The following is a 23,394-nucleotide window of genomic DNA, read 5'->3' on the forward strand; positions in this document are numbered from 1 at the left end:
GTGTCTTGAAAGGAGGATATAAGATGAACATCAACAAAAGCAAAACGAGGATAATGGAATGTAGTCGAATTAAGTCGGGTGATGCTGAGGGAATTAGATTAGGAAATGAGACACTTAAAGTAGTAAAGGTGTTTTGCAATTTGGGGAGCAAAATAACTGATGATGGTCGAAGTAGAGAGGATATAAAATGTAGACTGGCAATGGCAAGGAAAGCGTTTCTGAAGAAGAGAAATTTGTTAACATCGAGTATAGATTTAAGTGCCAGGAAGTCGTTTCTGAAAGTATTTGAATGGAGTGTAGCCATGTATGGAAGTGAAACATGGACGATAAATAGTTTGGACAAGAAGAGAATAGAAGCATTTGAAATGTGGTGCTACAGAAGAATGCTGAAGATTAGATGGGTAGATCACTTAACTAGTGAGGAGGTATTGAACAGAATTGGGGAGAGGAGGAATTTGTGGCACAACTTGACTAGAAGATGGGATCGGTTGGTAGGATATGTTCTGAGGCATCAAGGTATCACAAATTTAGCATTGGAGGGCCGTGTGGTGGGTAAAATTCGTAGGGGGAGACCAAGAGATGAATACACTAAGCAGATTCAGAAGGATGTAGGCTGCAGTAGGTACTGGGAGATGAAGAAGCTTGCACAGGATAGAGTAGCATGGACAGCTGCATCAAACCAGTCTCAGGACTGAAGATAACAAAAACAACCACAAAACAGATTTTCACACACGTTTCGATAACTGGTTAATGTCCTCACTGTGGGGTGCGACCAGCTCTGGCAACAACAGAGGCCTGACAACGATGGAGCATGCTGTGAATAATGTCATCAGTGTCATATTGAGGCAATCACGCCCATTCTTCCTGATCGTAAGTCTTGGAGAGTGGTTGAAGGATACTGACGTGATGCAACCTGTCTCCCTAGAGCATCCCAGACTACTCAGTGGGATTCAAACCGGGAGAGTGAGCACGCCATGCGTGCAGTATTTTCCGTTTCCTAGAAAACATCAACCAGCTGTGCTCTATGAGGTGGAGCACTATCGTCCATCAATACGAAATCTGGGTCCACAGCACCTCGCAACAACCGTACATGAGGTCCCAAGATCTCGTCGCTGATACCTGACAGCAGGTAAACTTTGCCGATTCACCCGTACAATTTCATGAAAAGGTATTCGAATGATCCACACCTTTTGCGAACATCCTCGATATCGGTCCCTTTCCACAACGTTCGGGTCTCGAAATCGTGTTCCACATTCACTTCAGATGCGAAACCGTCGAGAATCACTCTGCAGATCGAATCTGGACCCATCGGTGAAAAGAAAATTAGCCCACTCTTCGACTGTCCAGGTGGCATATTGACGACTCCACTCTAGACGCTCCCTTCTGCGAAGAAGCGTCAGAGGTACACATGCAGAAGGTGCGGCAATAAAGGCTACTCTGCAGAAGCCTTCTGTACTCCGTTTGTCTCGATACAACACGTTCGCTGGATGCTGCGAGATCAGATGTCAGTTGCCGTGCAGCACTAAGGAAGTACTGTCGTGGCTTGTGGGCAAGAGCAAACCACAAGCCACATGCTCCAGTGCCTTTTGTGCCCTAAATCCTGCACGAAGATTGATCTCCTGCAAGCCACTGCAAGCGCCTTTGAGGTTGTAAAGTACTGGGGACATGTAATATAAATACGATTTGTGTTCATATGTTTATTGATGTGTCTGGCTACTGTAAATTTGTATGTTTCTGATTGGAGAATAAATAAATAAAGCCAAATAACGGTCTTCTCTTTCTGATATCAGACTTCGTCGGCTCTGTCCTGGTCTCCGTGATACAGTTTCTGTCTCTAGAAACTGTAGCCACATCCGAGGAACAAGAGAACTATTCACTTTAAGTCATAGGGCCACATGGGTTTGCGAGTGTTCTGCTTCCAGTCTTCCTAAGAGTCTGCTACCGCAGAGATCTGGTAGGTGTGTTCTGTGTGCCTTACTGCAGCGTCTGTGACAGCGATTGTGCATGTGTTTCTACCCGACAAACACTACTCCTCATTGCTGTCGTGGTTTTCCGTTGACCGAAATGCCAACTTCCATGCAGAACACGACCGTACTGACATCTGTTGACAGTTTGTATGCTTATATCGCGAAATAATCACAGTTTAATATTTTTTTGTGGGATCTAAAATTTAAAAACCTCTCTCACATCGGCCTGATTTAGCTTCACTTATCAGGATAGTAAAAAAAATGCGTATATCTAGGGAATTTTCATTCACAAAGCACGCTTATCACATTCACACAGCTCAATACTGTTCTATCCTGATTAAATTGAGCTTAACTTAAATTCCATAAGGCAGTGAAGCAATTTCTAAGTCTCGGTGCGACGAAAATTGTCAGTCGATCTCCTGAAAACATTTGTAATAATTGTTCACTTTCGGTGATCACATGGGGAAGACCGGAGATCTGCTGGTAAGACCGTGTTAGCCTATTTATTTGAAGTAACTGGATATCTTGAGCGTCCAAAACGGCAGGTTCGTCCAGTGTAAATCAGACGTTCCCCACTGATCCCGTGCAACACAGCGTAGTAAGCAGACACTGTCAATAATAATCAGTTAAATAATACGCGAACACACTTACCTTTAGTTTAGTTCATGTATTAAATTCCTTCTCATACAGAATCTCATCAAGATGGCGACTCTCCCAACAATACCTACATATACATCTTCCTTCTTTCACGGCTAATCGGCAAGATCTCCTTGATTCTTTTCATAAGAGAAAACTTAGATAGCAGAGAAGCTATTTCATGGAGTAAATGCACGCTCCAAGGAATAATAGGGCTTGAAACTACTTTGCATTGATAATCATCGTATATTAAAGTTTAAGAATCGGTCGGATAAAAAGAGATATTTCGAGATATGTACGGAGTTATATAATTTATAAAATTTCTGAAAATATCGCGGAGAGACCGCTGCAAGAGACATTACAACAGGACGGAAAAACGGCGGTTTGCTGCTTTAATATTGGAAAGCAGTGTAGAATGGTAATACAATTGCAACGTGTTTGCAAGTCTCCAGAGGAAGAATCGCGTATGTCATTTTACCGATGCTTTTTGATGGTATATTTTATGATTTCTCATTGATATTGACTTGACATGAGAAGAGGATGTTACACATTTCACGTAGTGGCATATCGGCTTATGTCATTCTAAAACAACAGGTAACGTATCTATGAAACAGACGCCACACGGTAAGTCTAAGCGGCAGCACTGTGCATTCAAAGGTACGTACAACACATAACCATACATACCGGTCTGCCGTTCCACCTATTAACCGCAGGAAAAGAAGTAAATTACTGTTATTGGCAGAAGTAACTTAAGATACAATAGACACTGCGTGCAGCCCCACTATGTACAAGACAGTTTGTATAAAGCGACCGAATAGTTAATGGTAACGTTTCTCACTGTCTACATTACATCCGTGTGAAATTCACATAAAATGAAACCGGTTTGAGTTTCAGTAGAAACTTCTACGCCTGCTTAAGTATGCGCTTTATTTCTCTGATTTTCTTTCTTTTAAGCCCATAATTAATTGACTCGTATTACTGTATTCCTGGGCTAGATAGACGGAATTCTTTCCAAGAGGTCGCACATCGTTGGCGTTCAATCAGTGCTACGTCAGCCAGCCAGTCAGGCTCGTGGTAATTTCTGGAAGCAGAATGCAAGTGAACCGTCCCACACTGCCTCTGTTACAATCTAGGTCCAGTACTTTGCTGAAGAAATATATTTTATTTTGTATAACTTTCCGGGTATAAGGAAATCTGTGAGAGTGGACGAAACTCGTGTCTGGCGATGACGCACGCTAACACAACTTCCCTACAGATCTTTCACACGTCAAGAAACCCAGTCCGACGTGACGTTAGAAACCCAGACGCAATATTATGGTAACCATTACTTTTCGTAATCAGAGGAAAGAATTAATATGGAAACAACTACTGCTTAATATATTATTACGATCCAGTAGAAACAGCTTCATATGATATTGATTGGGTATTCTTTGAAAGAAATTAAGAGACATTTATAAGACGTAATGTATGAAATGGACAGTATGCCTTATGCACAATTCAGGTTTAGAATAGGCAAAGATAAGGCAGAAGTGATGAAGCACATCAGTGAAGTGAATACAGATCTGCTGCACTTCAAAATTTACAAAGACTCATAAATACAAAAAGTACTCACCCGAAACGTGGAGTGAAGGATTCCGAAGCCCGAAAAGGTCCATCTCCATTTTTTTTTTTTTTTTTTTGGAGATGTGCACCCATCACGATTTCAAGTATTTTGAAAAAAACAACCGCAACTTTTTAAAAACTTTAGGGTGTTCGATCTGTGCAGTTTGACTTTAAAAACAAAGCTGAATATTTGCGAGACGCATACCACCGTACTTGGAGCTTTCACGTCATAACAGCTCCGAAGTTCAAACCTCCCGACACAAAGAACTTATCAGGAGCTTTCAGAGCCCCTTCTGGAGTGAAATCTGCAAGGCTAAAGGTGTATTAAAACTTGCGGAATATCTCGAAAAACATGCAAGCAAAGCGAATTACTCAAGACTGTTTTGCCCACCTGCATCCGGGGATGCACCTACAACCAGTTGAGACTATAAAACAGACAATGATGACAATAGTGAAGGAGCTTAAGATCAATGTTTTGAGGTGTCGTTGTATGCCATATATCACATTTTTCGTCCTGTATCTGTAATAAATAACTGTTTAACAAATAGAAGTCGTAAGATATTATTTCAACTCGACAATAACATCTTTGTGGTATGTAACTACGATATTATTATATATTATTTTTTATTCAATTCCGCAAAAAACCACTAGTCCAAACCACTTTCCTTCTATACCTCAAGAGAATATAATCTGGTATCACTCAATTGCTTCTGATAACATTTCTGATGCCTACAGCATATTTAGACAAAAGAAAAACAAGTTAGCTACTTATGTGACGAAGATACACGGTGTTTTTCGTTCTCTCATTTAGATTTTCTGATTAGTGGGGTTTTGCCGGATACCCCTCAATTGCATCCCCAATATTTATCTGTGTTAAAATGAGTCCGTTCAAATGATAAACATACACTCCTGGAAATGGAAAAAAGAACACATTGACACCGGTGTGTCAGACCCACCATACTTGCTCCGGACACTGCGAGAGGGCTGTACAAGCAATGATCACACGCACGGCACAGCGGACACACCAGGAACCGCGGTGTTGGCCGTCGAATGGCGCTAGCTGCGCAGCATTTGTGCACCGCCGCCGTCAGTGTCAACCAGTTTGCCGTGGCATACGGAGCTCCATCGCAGTCTTTAACACTGGTAGCATGCCGCGACAGCGTGGACGTGAACCGTATGTGCAGTTGACGGACTTTGAGCGAGGGCGTATAGTGGGCATGCGGGAGGCCGGGTGGACGTACCGCCGAATTGCTCAACACGTGGGGCGTGAGGTCTCCACAGTACATCGATGTTGTCGCCAGTGGTCGGCGGAAGGTGCACGTGCCCGTCGACCTGGGACCGGAACGCAGCGACGCACGGATGCACGCCAAGACCGTAGGATCCTACGCAGTGCCGTAGGGGACCGCACCGCCACTTCCCAGCAAATTAGGGACACTGTTGCTCCTGGGTTATCGGCGAGGACCATTCGCAACCGTCTCCATGAAGCTGGGCTACGGTCCCGCACACCGTTAGGCCGTCTTCCGCTCACGCCCCAACATCGTGCAGCCCGCCTCCAGTGGTGTCGCGACAGGCGTGAATGGAGGGACGAATGGAGACGTGTCGTCTTCAGCGATGAGATTCGCTTCTGCCTTGGTGCCAATGATGGTCGTATGCGTGTTTGGCGCCGTGCAGGTGAGCGCCACAATCAGGACTGCATACGACCGAGGCACACAGGGCCAACACCCGGCATCATGGTGTGGGGAGCGATCTCCTACACTGGCCGTACACCACTGGTGATCGTCGAGGGGACACTGAATAGTGCACGGTACATCCAAACCGTCATCGAACCCATCGTTCTACCATTCCTAGACCGGCAAGGGAACTTGCTGTTCCAACAGGACAATGCACGTCCGCATGTATCCCGTGCCACCCAACGTGCTCTAGAAGGTGTAAGTCAACTACCCTGGCCAGCAAGATCTCCGGATCTGTCCCCCATTGAGCATGTTTGGGACTGGATGAAGCGTCGTCTCACGCGGTCTGCACGTCCAGCACGAACGCTGGTCCAACTGAGGCGCCAGGTGGAAATGGCATGGCAAGCCGTTCCACAGGACTACATCCAGCATCTCTACGATCGTCTCCATGGGAGAATAGCAGCCTGCATTGCTGCGAAAGGTGGATATACACTGTACTAGTGCCGACATTGTGCATGCTCTGTTGCCTGTGTCTATATGCCTGTGGTTCTGTCAGTGTGATCATGTGATGTATCTGACCCCAGGAATGTGTCAATAAAGTTTTCCCTTCCTGGGACAATGAATTCACGGTGTTCTTATTTCAATTTCCAGGAGTGTATTATGTTTTAATTCAATACATGTCGTCGCGTTTGGAGTTAGTTTTACTAATGTCAGGCGTACCTACATTGAGACTACAGGTCATGCGTTAACACAAGTTATCGGTGTGTGTACAACACACCTGTACTTGATTACAATAATGGGTTTTGCCATCAGCTCAGATAAGAACGATTAATTTCACACATTAATGACTTACGAAATTGCCTAAACGAGTACCCTCTACCATCAGTCAACGGAAGATACATCTTGATATTAACCATTGCCGTTATAAAAACTGAGTCGCAAAGCAACCCATAATCAGTACAGTTGTATATTAAACTTGTCAAGGCCCTGGAGACGTTTAACTAACTTTAAATTCTTAACAGACTTTTATGGAAGTAACATTTCAGTACGTATATCTGAGCAGTCAGGCAAGTGTAATTAGCAATCGATAGCTAATTAAAATCACGAAAATATCACCACCATTTGCAGACAGTCGGATGTACCGAGGATACAAGGCCTAGTAATACCATTTCTTTACGAAAAGAAAAAATGAGAGAGAGTAAGACGGGGCGAATAAACAGGAATGATGATACGACCTTTAAAGCAGACATATTTCACAATTGGAGTATTAGAAATCTGTATCATAATACAAAAAACCATAGTGTGCACAATTATCGAGTGAACAGAGTTGTAGAGTGAAAGAGGGAAAATACAAAGCGTTTATAAAGTAAAAACGAGGAATCACGAGGAAAGCAAGAAAAAAGACTACAAATGTAGCGATAGAAATTCACTAGAATTCATGGAAGAATTTAATAGTTTTACAGGCAACAGTGCTATTCCTTTTAAACCTAAAACAATGTTTAGAAAAAGGCGTGGCAACAGAAAGCGAGAACTGGACTGAACAGAAACTTTCAGTCAGCAATCAGATCAATCTGCTATTCCTACCCACATTAGAGTTTACGTATCACAGAATCTGTTCCAGAATAGAATCTTTCTAGGTCCTATAACGTCAGATGAATTTGAAATTGTAATCACAATCCTGAAGAATCTTAGAGCAACAGGGTCGGACATTATAAATTATTACAATATAGTTTCTTACCTCTCTCTGCTTCAAAAGATTTATCAAGACTTGTAGGGAACACAGAAATAGAGTGGTGAAATTTCACAGTGTTTTCGATTGAGAAAAACATTACCAAACCTAAACACCACTAGTGCTTATGATAGAGAGCTGTTCCCCGCAGCAGTTGTGTAAATGTCATTCTATAAACGAAACACGTTGTACCAGGAAAAGGCTTTGTAAACGAACATGTAACTGATTACACACTACATGTGCCGTGTACATTCGTAGCGCTCAACTATTTAACAGCTGTTTGTAATGCAAGCAAATACGGCACAAAAGCAAATTAGTTCCGAGAGATAATTGGTCTGATTTTACCGTTCAACAAATAATTACAAAACCCTCTGCAGTTAATGAACAAACTCACTTGAATTATTTGCACCAGTAGAAGGCTTTTAATCGAATCAGTATACCTTTTTTATACAACGATGCGAGAGGAAAAGAAATCATCACGTCTCAGCTGACCACAAAGACGCCGAAGACGGAGGAAATGAAAATGCTCTGTGACAGTAACCAGTAATAGAAGTTTACGAAAAGAATGCTACATGTCTTCCATCATGCTTAACTCATACTATGATGAATTACACATTGCACATTCCATGCGATGCGGTGACCATGTAGCAAAGCAAGCAAAAGTTAGCGAGGTATTGAAGTGTATAGATCCACCTTGCTTTTGCCACAGATGTTAGCAGAAGAACACAGCAGCTTAACACGTTTTGGCTAATTTTGAATCATTTTCCCATCAGAACTACCAGCATAACATTACCAATTGATATATAATATTTAGAATGTAATATTTTCCTAACCAAACAAAAAGACTGCGCTTAGCGATTTTTAGAAAAGCAGAGTTTACGAGCTAGCCTCATTGAATCACAATTACCTGTGTTCCTAGGTGGGATTCTCTGATGTTCATATAACCTAATGGCCATAGCTCTGCCTGACTGACCAGTACATACCTTCCCACAGTGATTGTATGTGATACACGCCACTTCGTGCCAAAGTTTGCAGTTTGCCTCTACTGTCGAATGGACATTATTAGGTTATCTGAACAACAGAGAAGATGCAAATTAAAAAAAAAGGATCTGATCTTTGCCAATCATCTTCAAACCAAAAACAAGTCATATGAAATAGAATGCGAAGTTCGGGAAAGTGAAAGATGACTCCACTGGAAAATACTTGATATCAATAAACAAATTACATAGAATGCCACTTTAGCTTAAATGACCAAACTTAGTTTTCATTTTCTCCTCTGATAAATAAAATTTTACTTACTTATATTTGCTGGAAATAGCAAAATCAACTCTATTTGGCATCGGCCTTTAAACGTCTCTCTACATAAAAAGCTTTGTTTCCGTTTTTCGTTAATGCAATCTTTTCTGCGTGCAGAAACTGCAACACTTTCCTCATTACTCACTCTACCTGTTATCTTTTACGTACATTTTATATCTTCTGTGGTTGCAACGCTCATTTGTCACCTGAAGATAGCCTAAGAAACGAAAGCCGGTTGGTAACCAAATAAATATAATTTTACAGAATATTAGGAGGTATTTTTTAATGATATTATCATGATCTATCGCCTCCCCCACCCAAAAAAAAACCATGGACCTTGCCCGTGGTGGGAAGGCTTGCGTGCCTCAGCTATACAGATAGCCGTGTTGTAGGTGCAACCACAACGGAGGGGTATCTGTTGAGAGGCCACACAAACGTGTGGTTCCTGAAGAGGGGCAGCAGCCCTTACAGCAGTTGCAGGGGCAACAATCTGACTGATCTGGCCTTGTAATATCAACGAAAACGGCCTTATCATGCTGGCACTGACTGCGAACAGCTGAAAGCAAAGGGCAACTACTACTCTAACATTTCACGAGGGCACACAGCTCCACTGTATGGTTAGACGATGATGCCATCCTCTTGGGTAAAATATTCCGGAGATAAAATAGTCCTCCATTCGGATCTCAAAAATATTCAAATGTGTGTGAAATCTTGTGGGACTTAACTGCTAAGGTCATCAGTCCCTACGCTTACACACTACTTGACCTAAATTATCCTAAGGTCAAACACACACACCCATGCCCGAGGGAGGACTCGAACCTTCGTCGGGATCAGCCGCACAGTCCATGGCTGCAGCGCCTCAGACCGCTGGGCTAATCCCGCGCAGCATTCGGATTTCCTGGCGGGGACTACACAGGAGGATGTTGTTATAAGGTGAAACAAAAATGGCGTTCTACAGATTGAAGCGTGGAATGTCAGATCTCTTAATCGGGCAGGTAGGTTAGAAACTTTAAAAATGGAAATGGATAAATTGAGGGTAGATATAGTGGAAGATAGCGAAGTTCGGCGGCAGGGAGAACATAATTACTGCTCAGGTGCATACGGAGCTATAAATACAAAATCAAATATCGGTAAAGCAGGAGTAGATTTAATAATGAATAAAAAATAGGAACTAGTAAAATAGAACCTGGAGACGAAAGAAAAATTAGGAGAAGGAATTAAAGTCCAGGCAGAAGAAATAAAATCTTTGGGATTGGCCGATGACATTGTAATTCTGTCAGAGACAGCAAAGGACCTGGAAGAGTAGTTGAAGGGAATGGACAGTGTCTTGAAAGGAGGATATAAAGTGAACATCAACAAAAGCAAGACGAGGATAATGGCGTGTAGTCGAATTAAATCTGGTGATGCTGAGGGAATTAGATTAGGAAATGAGTAGATGAGTTTTGCTATTTGGGGAGCAAAATAACTGATGATGGTCGAAGTAGAGTAGATATAAAATGTAGACTGGTAATGGCAAGGAAAGCATTCCTGAAGAAGAGAAATTTATTAACATGAAGTATAGACTTAACAGTCGGGAAGTCGTTTCTGAAAGTATTTTTGTGGAGTATAGCCACGTATGGAAGTGCAACACGGGCAATAAACAGTTTAGACAAGAAGAGAATAGAAGCTTTCGAAATGTGTTGCTGCAGAAGAATGCTGAAGATTGGATGGGTAGATCACATTACTAATGATGAGGTACTGAACAGAATTGAGGAGGAAAGGAATTTGTGGCACAACCCGACTAGAAGAAGGGGTCGCTTGGTACGACATATACTGAGACTTTAAGGGATCACCGATTTAGTACTGAATCCTAGAGGGAAACCAAGAGTTGAATACACTAAGAAGGTTCATAATAATGTAGGCTGCAGTAGTTACTCGGAGATGAAAAGGCTTGCGCACGATAGAGTAGCATGGAGAACTGCATCAAACCAGTATTCAGAGTGAAGATCCCAACAAGAACATCGTGTTCTGGCAATCTCCTACGGAACTTTCAGTTGATTTTAAAAACACTCAAAGTTGTGTTTCATATTTTCCATGGTCCATGTAGTCATTATTTCCACCAAAGCTAATACAAAATTCATCAACTGTGTCTCAAAATTCATTTTTAATCCACACAATTTCATTTCTTCCTTGTTTACTGCCAGCCTAGGTGGCCGAGCGGTTCTAGGCGCTACAGTCTGGAACCGCGCGACCGCTACGGTCGCAGGTTCGAATCCTGCCTTGAGCATGGATGTGTGTGATGTCCTTAGGTTAGTTAGGTTTAAGTAGTTCTAAGTTCTAGGGGACTGATGACCTCAGAAGTTAAGTACCATAGCGCTCAGGGCCAATTGAACCATTTTGAACCTTCTTTACTCTTCGTAATTCCAATCTCATCACAAATGATTTTCAGGACTGCTTTCAAATATGAAACTTCCTGGCAGATTGAAACTGTGTGCCCGACCGAGACTCGAACTCGGGACCTTTGCCTTTCGCGGGCAAGTGCTCTACCAACTGAGCTACCGAAGCATGCGAAAGGCAAAGGTCCCGAGTTCGAGTCTCGGTCGGGCACACAGTTTTAATCTGCCAGGAAGTTTCATATCAGCGCACACTCCGCTGCAGAGTGAAAATCTCATTCTGGAAACATCCCCCAGGCTGTGGCTAAGCCATGTCTCCGCAATATCCTTTCTTTCAGGAGTGCTAGTTCTGCAAGGTTCGCAGGAGAGCTTCTGTAAAGTTTGGAAGGTAGGAGACGAGGTACTGGCAGAAGTAAAGCTGTGAGTACCGGGCGTGAGTCGTGCTTCGGTAGCTCAGTTGGTAGAGCACTTGCCCGCGAAAGGCAAAGGTCCCGAGTTCGAGTCTCGGTCGGGCACACAGTTTTAATCTGCCAGGAAGTTTCATATCAGCGCACACTCCGCTGCAGAGTGAAAATCTCATTCTGGAAACATCCGCCAGGATGTGGCTAAGCCATGTCTCCGCAATATCCTTTCTTTCAGGAGTGCTAGTTCTGCAAGGTTCGCAGGAGAGCTTCTGTAAAGTTTGGAAGGTAGGAGACGAGGTACTGGCAGAAGTAAAGCTGTGAGTACCGGGCGTGAGTCGTGCTTCGGTAGCTCAGTTGGTAGAGCACTTGCCCGCGAAAGGCAAAGGTCCCGAGTTCGAGTCTCGGTCGGGCACACAGTTTTAATCTGCCAGGAAGTTTCATATCAGCGCACACTCCGCTGCAGAGTGAAAATCTCATGCTGGAAACATCCCCCAGGCTGTGGCTAAGCCATGTCTCCGCAATATCCTTTCTTTCAGGAGTGCTAGTTCTGCAAGTTTCGCAGGAGAGCTTCTGTAAAGTTTGGAAGGTAGGAGACGAGGTACTGGCAGAAGCAAAGCTGTGAGTACCAGGCGTGAGTCGTGCTTGGGTAGCTCAGTTGGTAGAGCACTTGCCCGCGAAAGGCAAAGGTCCCGAGTTCGAGTCTCGGTCGGGCACACAGTTTTAATCTGCCAGGAAGTTTCATATCAGCGCACACTGCGCTGCAGAGTGAAAATCTCATTCTGGAAACATCCCCCAGGCTGTGGCTAAGCCATGTCTCCGCAATATCCTTTCTTTCAGGAGTGCTAGTTCTGCAAGTTTCGCAGGAGAGCTTCTGTAAAGTTTGGAAGGTAGGAGACGAGGTACTGGCAGAAGTAAAGTTGTGAGTACCGGGCGTGAGTCGTGCTTCGGTAGCTCAGTTGGTAGAGCACTTGCCCGCGAAAGGCAAAGGTCCCGAGTTCGAGTCTCGGTCGGACACACAGTTTCAATCTGCCAGGAAGTTTCATATCAGCGCACACTCCGCTGCAGAGTGAAAATCTCATTCTGCTTTCAAATAACTTACATTAAGTTCTTATATTTATCTTTGATGTTGGTCTGCATTTCTAAACAAATTGTTGTGTAAAATGTCGTAGCTCGATCAGGTCCGAAAAGTTCGTCTAGGATCTTTAGGAATAGTTTTTGTGACACAGGTTCTCCGTTGCTGAATCCTCTTTATATTCTGGATTTCCCAACATCCGGACTTTAGATACAATACATTGTTTCTCGACGAGTGTTGGATCTGATTTCGTTATGATTACCTCAAAATCTTCCCTAAAATCTAGTAATACAAAACTCATAACTCAAATTTATTCTTTAGTTCTATAATTTCATTGAGGACTTGCAGCTGGTCTTGATTAAAAGCTAATGTTTTTCTGTGTGATTGGTGGTACGTTTAACGAATATCTAGTAGATTACATAAAGAGGAAACTCATAAATCTGTAGATTTAATGTACTGTCAGACTCTCTTTTGTGTGGCAATATAATTTCGGAAATATTCTTCGGATATTTCTCCTGCATCTACATCTATATGGCTATCCTGCAATTTAAACTTTAGTGCCTGAAAGAGAGTTCATCGGACCAACTTCAGGCTATTTCCCTACCGTTCTATTCTCGAACAGCACGTGTGAAAAATGAACCCTTAAATTTTTCCGTGTGAGTACCAATTTCTTACATCTTCTAAGTGTTCTGCCAATAAAACACAGTCGCCTTTCCATAATCATAATCCCAGAGTATCGGTTGACTAGACAGCCTTTGGGTTACTGTGGTTTGACGTATGACAAAAATGTAACGTATTCCTTTTAGTGCCCGTGTGGATGACCTCGCTCTTTTCATTATTTAGAGTCCACTGCCCCTTGTTGCACCATGCGGATATCTCGTCTAAATTCTTTTACAATGGATTTTGATTCTCTGATGGCCGTAGTAGACGATAGATGATCTGCAAACAGTCTAAGAGGGCTGCTCGAATTTTATCTTAAATGTTTTACATAGATTAGGTACACTAAATTGCCTATAACACATCCGTGGACAACAACCGATATCAGTTATGTTTTACACGATTACTTTCCTTCGATTACTACGAAATTTGACCTTACTTACAGAAAATCACGAATTCAGTCATATAACTGAGACGATACTCCATAGGCTCGCAATCTGATTAGAAGGCGCTATGTGGGGAACGATGTTAAAAAGATTCTGGAACTACAAAAATACGCAGTTATTTTGAGATCCTCTATTGACAGCGCTCATTACATCGTGTAAATAAAGAGCCAATTGCGTTGCACAAGGACGACACTTTCGTAGCCGTCCTGACTGTATCTCCATAGATCGTAGTCATCAGTGTCCAGCGTTACGTTCCAACACAGTATACGTTGTAAAGCCCTGCTCCAAACCGACGTCTAAATATATAAGGCCACTAATAAGTTTAGAACGTAGCTTAATTTTTGCTCTCTTCTTCCCATCACTGCTATACGGAAAGAAAGAACATTTAACGTGGTACCATCACCTTTATTAAACAAATATTTATTTCTTCACTATCTGTCCCGTTTTTCTCCCTAATTGTATCGACATACTGTTGTTGATGTTGTTGATGATGACGTCATTGTTGCTGTAGTCTTCAGCTGAGGACTGGTCTGATACAACTGTACGCGCTACTCCATCCTGCCCAGTCCTCGTCAGCTCCGTAACTACTGCAGCCTGTATCCATCTGAGCCTGCTAACTGTGTTCAATTCTTCCCATACCTCTACATTTTCACCCTCCAGCTTCAAACAGACGATTGCTGAGTACCACACGATGTGTCCCACCCATAAAATCATTCATTCCTTTACTCTAATTGTGCCATAAACTAATTTTCTCCTCAGTTCGATTCAGTTCATTCTCACTAGTCATTCGATATAGAGGGTGAGTCAAATGAAAACCTTAAATTTGTAGTAACAAATCAAAATTTCGCGCCGTTATCCCGTAAGTTGGTAAGCGTGCTACAAACAGCGTGCAGAATGGCCTGTAGGTGGCAGCATAGTGCAGATGCACACATACCGTCGCAGTATCAGTATAAAGATGGCCGCCCCACCTGCGACTTGCACCAGGGAAGAACAGCGTTCTGTTATTCGGTTTTTGCGTAGTGAAGGTGTGAAACCTATTGAAATTCACCGACGAATGAAAGTTCAGTACGGTGATGCATGTTTGTTACAACAGCAAATATACGAATGGAGTAGGAAGTTCGCAAATGGTATGACTTCAGTGGAAGGTGCATCTCGTCCAGGTCAGGCTCACCGAGTTGTGACTCCACAGAACATTGCAGCAGTTGAAGCGATAACGAAGGAAAACAGCCGAGTGACACTGAATGACATTGCAGCACGTTTACAGATTAGTCATGGGTCGGCAAGCCACATTGTGCATGATGTGCTCCAGTTTCACAAGGAGTATGCAAGATGAGTGCCGCGGCAGCTGACTCCTGAAATGAGAGAACGACGTGTTGATGTTTCTGAAGAACGTCTTCGGCGCTTTGAACGAGAAGGTGATCGTTTCTTTGTAAGAATCGTTAGTGGGGACGAAACCTGGGTTCACTTCCACCAACAGGAAACGAAGAGAGCGAGCAAGGAATGGCGCCATTCCTCATCACCAAAACCAAAGAAGTTTCGAGCAGAACCATCAGCAGGGAAGGTTATGGTGATTCTCTTTCGGGGCGAAAAAGGCGTCATTTTGGAGCGTTACCTGCCTAGAGGGACAACTGTCACCAGCGCATCAAACACAGATCTCCTACAAAATCATCTGCGGCCTGCAATCAAATCAAAGTGACGTGGAATTGCTGTCAACAGGTGTCCTTTTGCAACATGACAATGCAAGGCCCCACACTGCCCATACAACAGTTGCAACAATCACAGACGTGCATTTTGAGTGTCTTCCTCATCCACCATACTCAAATGGATGAAATGGCTCTGAGCACTATGGGAGTTAACTTCTGAGGTCATCAGTCCCCTAGAACTTAGAACTACTTAAACCTAACCTAACCTAAGGACATCACACACATCCATGCCCGAGGCAGGATTCGAACCTGCGACCGTAGCGGTCGCGCGGTTCCAGACTGAAGCGCCTAGAACCGCTCGGCCACCGCGGCCGGCCCACCGTACTCACCAGACCTTGCCGCAAGTGATTTCCATATGTTTGGACCACTCAAAGACGCAATGGGAGGAAAGAAGTTCCGTTCTGATGAAGAGGTGCGCCACGCGGTGCATTATTGGCTGCGCGGAGTACCAAATGATTTTTTTTTTTTTCTAAAGGAATTTATGCACTTTGTAAGCGCTGGAGGACTTACATTGAGCGTAGGGGAGATTATGTTGAAAACTGGTACAGCTTTGTACCACTTCTGCACAATAAGTAATATTTAAAATAATTTTTCAGATTTTCATTTGACTCACCCTCCTACAAACCTAATTTTCAGCATTCTTCTGTAGCTCCTCGTTCCAAAAGCTACTACAGTGAAGTGACAAAAGTGATCAGTAAAAATACGCACATGTGCAGATGGCGGTAGTACTGCGTGCGCAACGAATAAAAGGGCTGTGCACTGGCAGAGCCGCCATTTTTAGTCAGCTAATTCATGCTAAAAGGTGTCCAACGTGCTTCTGGCCGCACGACGGGAAGTAACAGAATTTGTACGCTGAATGGTTATTGGAGCTAGACGAATGGAAACATTCCGTTTTGGAAAACTTCAGGGAATGCAATATTCCGAGATCCACAGTGTCAAGAGCGTGCCGAGAATAAGTCAATTTCATGGATTAGATCTCAACTCGGACAACGCAGTGGCCGATGGCCTTTAATTAGGGGTCGAGATCAAAGGCTTTTGCGTAAAGGTGTCACTGCGTGAAATAACCACAGAAACCAATTAGGGGGGTACGACGAACGTATCCAATAGGACAGTGCGGCGAAATCTGGTGCTACATCTACATTTATACTCCGGAAGCCACCCAACGGTGTGTGGCGGAGGGCACTTTATGTGCCACTGTCATTACCTCCCTTTCCTGTTCCAGTCGCGTATGGTTTGCGGGAAGAACGAATGCCGGACAGCCTTCGTGTGCGCTCGAATCTCTCTAATTTTGCATTCGTGATCTCCTCGGGAGGTATAAGTAGGGGGAAGCAATATATTCGATACCTCATCCAGAAACGCACCCTCTCGAAACTTGGACAGCAAGCTACATCGCAATGCAGAGCGCCTCTCTTGCAGAGTCTGCCACTTGAGTTTGTTAAAAACCTCTCCGTAACGCTATCACGGTTACCAAATAACCCTGTGACGAAACGCGCCGCTCTTCTTTGGATCTTCTCTATCTCCTCCGTCAACCCGACCTCGTACGGATCCCATACTGATGAGCAGTACTCAAGTATAGGTCGAACGAGTGTTTTGTAAGCCACCTCCTTTGTTGATGGACTACATTTCCTAAGGACTCTCCCAATGAATCTCAACCTGGCACCCGCCTTACCAACAATTAATTTTATATTATGATTCCACTTCAAATCGTTCCGCACGCATACTCCCAGATATTTTACAGAAGTAACTGGCTACCAGTGTTTGTTCCGCTATCATATAATCATACAATAAAGGATCCTTCTTTCTATGTATTCGCAATACATTACATTTGTCTATGTTAAGGGTCAGTTGCCACTCCCTGCACCAAGTGCCTATCCGCTGCAGATCTTCCTGCATTTCGCTACAATTTTCTAATGCTGCAACTTCTCTGTATACTACAGCATCATCCGCGAAAAGCCGCATGGACTTTCCGACACTATCTACTAGGTCATTTATATATATTGCGAAAAGCAATGGTCCCATAACACTACCCTATGGCACGCCAGAGGTTACTTTAACGTCTGTAGACGTCTCTCCATTGAGAACAACATGCTGTGTTCTGTTTGCTAAAAACTCTTCAATCCAGCCACACAGCTGGTCTGATATTCCTTAGGCTCTTACTTTGTTTATCAGGCGACAGTGCGGAACTGTATCGAACGCCTTCCGGAAGTCAAGGAAAATGGCATCTACCTGGGAGCCTGTATCTAATATTTTCTCTCTCTCATGAACAAATAAGCGAGTTGTGTCTCACACGATCGCTTTTTCCGGAATCCGTTTTGATTCCTACTGCTTCTGGGTTTCCAGAAATGACATGATACGCGAGCAAAAAACATGTTCTAAAATTATACAACAGATCGACGTCAGAGATATAGGTCTATAGTTTTGCGCATCTGCTCGACGACCCTTCTTGAAGACTGGGGCTACCTGTGCTCTTTTCCAATCATTTGGAACCTTCCGTTCCTCTAGAGAGTTGCGGTACACGGCTGTTAGAAGGGGGGCAAGTTCTTTCGCGTACTCTGTGCAGAATCGAATTGGTATCCCGTCAGGTCCAGTGGACTTTCCTCTGTTGAGTGATTCCAGTTGCTTTTCTGTTCCTTGGACACTTATTTCGATGTCAGCCATTTTTTCGTTTGTGCGAGGATTTAGAGAAGGAAATGCAGTGCGGTCTTCCTCTGTGAAACAGCTTATGGACGCACGACAGGAGTTAACAGACTTTGAACGCGGAATGGTAATTCGAGCTAGACGCATGGAAACATTCAGTTTTGGAAATCTTCAGGGAATGCAATATTCCGAGATCCACAGTGTCTAGAGTGTGCCGATAACACCATACTTTCATGGATTAGATCTCACCTCGGGCAACGCAGTGGCCGATGGCCTTTAATTATGGGTGGAGAGCATCGGCTTTTGCGTAAAGTTGTCAGTGCTAGTAGACAAGCAACACTGCGTGAAATAACCGCAGAAACCAATTGGGGGGGTACGACAAACGTGTCCGTTAGGGCAGTTTGGCGAAATTTGGTGTTAGTGGACTATGACAGCAGACGATGGACGCGAGTGCCTTTGGTAACAGCGTGACATCGCCTGCAGAGTCTGTCACGGGCTCGTGACGATATCGGTTGGACGCTGGACAAGTGGAAAACCGTGGCCTGGTAAGATGATCCACGGTCTCCGTTGGTAAGAGCTGATGCTGGGTTTGGAGAGTGGCGCATACCCCACGAAGCCATGGACCCAAGTCATCGAAAGGCATGGTGCAAGCTGAGAATGGACTGAGTCCTCTGGTCCAACTGGATGGATCATAAATTGGAAATGGTTATGTTCGGAAACAGGGAGACCATTTTCAGCCATTTATGGACTTCATCTTATGGATGACAGTGAATTATGTCTTGGGCCACATTTTTTCGCGATTGGTTTGAAGAACATTCTGGACATTTCGAGCTAATGAACTGGCCAACCACATCGCCAACACGAAACCCATCGAACATTTATGGGAGATAATCGAGAGATCAGTTCGTGCAGAACATTCTGCATAGGCAACACTTTACATTTATGCAGGGCTATAGAGGCAGGGGCTTTCAAAGACTTGGTGAGTCCATTTCACGTCGAGTTGCTGCCCTGCGCCGAGCAAAAACCGGTCCGACTCGATTTTTAGACCTGCCTCGAGATGACTGGATGTTTGTGTTGTCCTCGTCATTTCATCGTCATTCATGAAAGTGGCGAGATTGGACTGAGCAAACGTTGGGAATTTGTATGGGTGCTGATAACCGCGCAGTTGAGCTGCCCACAATCCGAACATCATCATCATCATCGTTATTTAGATATCCCATGACTTTCGACACCTCAGTGTATTCTCTTCTTGTCGAGATTGTTAGCCATCCTGGACTCACTTCCATTCCGAACTGCGCTCCAGACAAACAAATTCACAAAAATATTTCACATACTTCAGTTCATTTTCTACGTTATCTGAATTGTCTTTGTCAGAAACGCATTTTTTTCTACTGCCAGTCTGAGTTTTATATCCTCTCTACACCTGCCATCGTCCGCCAATTTGCTGTCTAAACAGGAAAACCTATCTGCCGCTTTTGGCGTCTAATTTCCCCATCTAATCCCCTCGGTGTCGCCTGCTTTTTTCCTAGTTGGCATTCGATTCCTACTAATGCGAGAGTTATGGTTGAGTGATAAAATGACGTTTGGAGAAAGAAATCATAGTAGAAGAACAGAGTGGTTTTACCACAGGTCGACCTTATTTAAATAATGTATTTATTATAAAGAATTTATTTAGAAAAACGTGTATGACACTGTCGCAGTAGAGATACTACATTGATATTTTGACGACAGCATAATAAATAAATGTATATTTCGGCATTTTCTAAAGTTTACGAGGGATTACAGAAAAAAATTAAAAAGGAATAAAAAGCTCCGATAATATAATCAGTAAGTAGCTTTAGACAAAGGTGCTGTGAAACACCTACTCTGCTTAAATCTTATGTGAATTATGTTCTTATAGAATTGATGAAAAAGTGCGGATGAATGACCTAGACGCAGATGGGTTTCTCTTCTATCAAGGCACAATTCCTTCCCCTGTACAATCACATAGTCATCAGCAAATTTCAAATCTTATGGGTTTTCTCCTTAAACTTTAAATGCTTTTGCTAATTTCTTCTTGGTTTCCTCTTTGCTTAACGCACTGACTGAGCAACGTTCTAGAAGAGTTTACAATCTTGTCTCATTCCCGTCACCACTACTGCTTCCTTTTCACATTCTTCGATTATTTCTTTCCGACTCTTGTTGCTTTTCAACAATGAAATTTTACGATTTAGCAACATTTATTTTGATGAAAACATCCCTAGTAGGTGTTGAAACCTAGGTCAATGTACTACCGTTTATGTGCAACCGTTTGGCTGTTTAATCCTCTGGTGAAACCAGCGTACGGTTGCTGAACCGCAGCCATGTTCAGATCCGTCTTATTATTGCAGTATTATTTCCGTACAAGTTGTAAATAACCTCTCGTTCCCTGTATTTTATTCCTGCTGCCTTTATATTTTCAAAGAGTATCTTCCAGTAGGAATTATCAAAGATTTGTCTAATCTGTAAATGCTATAACCGTAGACCTGTCTCTGTTCAGTGTAATATGAGTCGTAAGGTCACTAATGTAAGTGGTAGGGTCACATTGTCCCAAGTGTTCCAACGTCGCTCCGGAAACGAAAATCATCTTGCTCTAGGTTGGCTTCTGAATGTGTTTCCATTCTTCTGTAAAATAATCTTCTGTCATTATATTGTGTTATTGTTTACTAGATACTCTAATTTTTTCTTTAATATATTTTTTGTTATTTTGCCTTCTTTGTATCTCTAAATCCTTTAAGCAGTTCTTTTCTGGAAATAGACATCGTGGACCAACATGTTATTCCAGACAAAATTTTACTTTCTTATGAACTCTCTCGTTTTTGGTATCAAATAGATCTTTAGTTTTTGTTCTACTTATTAAACTTTCTCGTTATCAGCGTGTGCCTAAATATGAAATGGCTTCCAAGATCATGTATCTTTTTGTAGTGGCCACCACCTCTGTCTACAGACATGAATGACTTTCATGGAGTGTCATATTTGCTTTTAAAATCTTGTTATTCTAAGATTTCTTCGGATTCTGTAATGTTTTATTACATTTTTTATTCACAATGAAACTTAAACCTGAATTTCTTTCTTTGCTCTCTTCCACTATAACAGTTTGGCCAGTTGTGTCCTTAACATTTTAAAAATCTTTTACTAGGGAACCTGGGAATTTTTCACAATTGATAGATATGTATGGGAATTGGATAAACGTCCTAATTTAGGGTAATATAGGCATAACGTACCCCAGAACAGTTTTCATCATTTGTACGATCGACTGGATGCCCGAGTCAGCGCCTGCATTGCCACCCTTGGAGGCTACACCACGTACTAGCGTGGGTGTTTCAGCACGGGTCGATACACGGTACCTCTCAGCTTCTTGTGCTATTGTTCTGTACCCGTAATTATTTTATGAACTCCGTATGCACTGTTGCAAAAATAAATCTTGAGCCAGTTGGAAACCTCTAAAAGGGTGTAGTAATTTCTTCCCGGCGGAGTAATACGATCCAGATCTCACCAACTAGCAGGGGAAAAGATCGGATGTCATGAACATATATATATATATATATATATATATATATATATATATATATATAATGACTTTTGAACACTATTAATGTAAATACATTGTTTATTCTCTATCAAAATCTTTCATTTGCTAACTATGCCTATCCGTAGTTAGTGCCTTCAGTAGTTAGAATATTTTATTTAGCTGGCAGTATTGGCTCTCGCTATATTGCAGTAGTTCGAGTAACGAAGATTTTTGTGAGGTAAGTGATTCATGAAAGGTATAGGTTAAGTTAGTCAGGGATTTTTGAAAGTCATATTGCGTTGCACTAAAAATATTGGGTGTCAGTTTAGTGTTGATCAGAATAAGTAAAGAGAGTAACGTCTGAGTACGTTCAGTTTTGCTCAGCTGTTTGAAAAGCAAATAATATAAGAGGTTTTTCAGCACAGTCACTCATTAATTTTTCTAAGGGGACGTTTCAACACCTCTCAAAGTATTCGACGCTTTTTTCAGCACCCTGTATTGTGTACGAATACTAAGTAAATTTTTTGTTATTTAACAACCTTCAGCTGTCATTTATTTAGCACAATTCACTACTAGTTTCGGTGAGTGACAATTATCAAGCTAAAGTATTAATCTTTATGCTTTTCCGAGCTTATTCAGACGCTTTAAGCGAACCAAAAGCAAATCAGCGCTATCGCCGCGAATGATGATTGACCGATAAGGTCTCAGCAATGCACTCTGGAAGAAAAAAATGCTACATTGTGTTGCGGCTCATAGAATCGTCTTCGTTTACTGTGAGGTCTGCTGGACCAGAGAGGAGTAGTTAGGAACGAAGCCGACTCCACGAACTTCGTCTCTTGCGATCGGTATTTGCACTCCGTTTTATATTTCGTCAAATGTGTCGTGCGTGCTTTGTAAGATTACGACTTTAAATAATATCTCCTTTGTCGAACTAAGAACTAGGCTGCTTGTGTCATGTGCAAAGTTCAAAATTTGTTTTAAAAAAGGCTTTCCTAATGCTACGATGATATTTGTGGAATATGAGGAATTGTATTTCCATGTAGATACGTATTTTTATCATGTTCTGTCGAGCAAACCTAGAGAACTGAGTTAATATTGAAAACATTTCCTCAGGAAGGCATTCGTTATTTTGCTTTTGGTTACACTTGGAAAAATTTTACCTTTCCAATTTACATTTAGTACATTTCAGAAAGTTTTTAGGTGAAAGTAAGGCCGTTCCGAATGGCAGAAGTGAATTTTGAGTATTAGAACAAAAATTTTAATTTTTTATGGCGAGATTTTTCTTCATGTAAATCTTTTCTTCATCTACACACGATATGGCTGGTGACCAAGGGTAATTCGAAGGTCATTGTGGCCTTCGCCCTGTCTATTACTTTCTCGAACGGTGCTTGCAAATAATGACTGTCGGTAGGGCTCTCTATGTGCTTAACTCCCTCCATAACCGAGATCGCTAACACACGCCTGGAAGTGTCTCGACGGTAGGTGGTTCGCACTCTGATGGTGAAAGAAATTCTCATTGCCAGTATGTGTCCGGCAATGGGAGGAGACGCCGTCGCATAAAATTCATATTATCAGTGTCCAGGACTAAGCGTCAAACCTATCCTCAGTAGCTAGCTCATGCACTGAAGGCAATTGACACACTTGATGATGATCCGTTATTTGTTTGGTGATGTT

The sequence above is a fragment of the Schistocerca serialis genome, chromosome 4 (assembly GCF_023864345.2).
Source record: "Schistocerca serialis cubense isolate TAMUIC-IGC-003099 chromosome 4, iqSchSeri2.2, whole genome shotgun sequence".
Taxonomy (NCBI): domain Eukaryota; kingdom Metazoa; phylum Arthropoda; class Insecta; order Orthoptera; family Acrididae; genus Schistocerca; species Schistocerca serialis.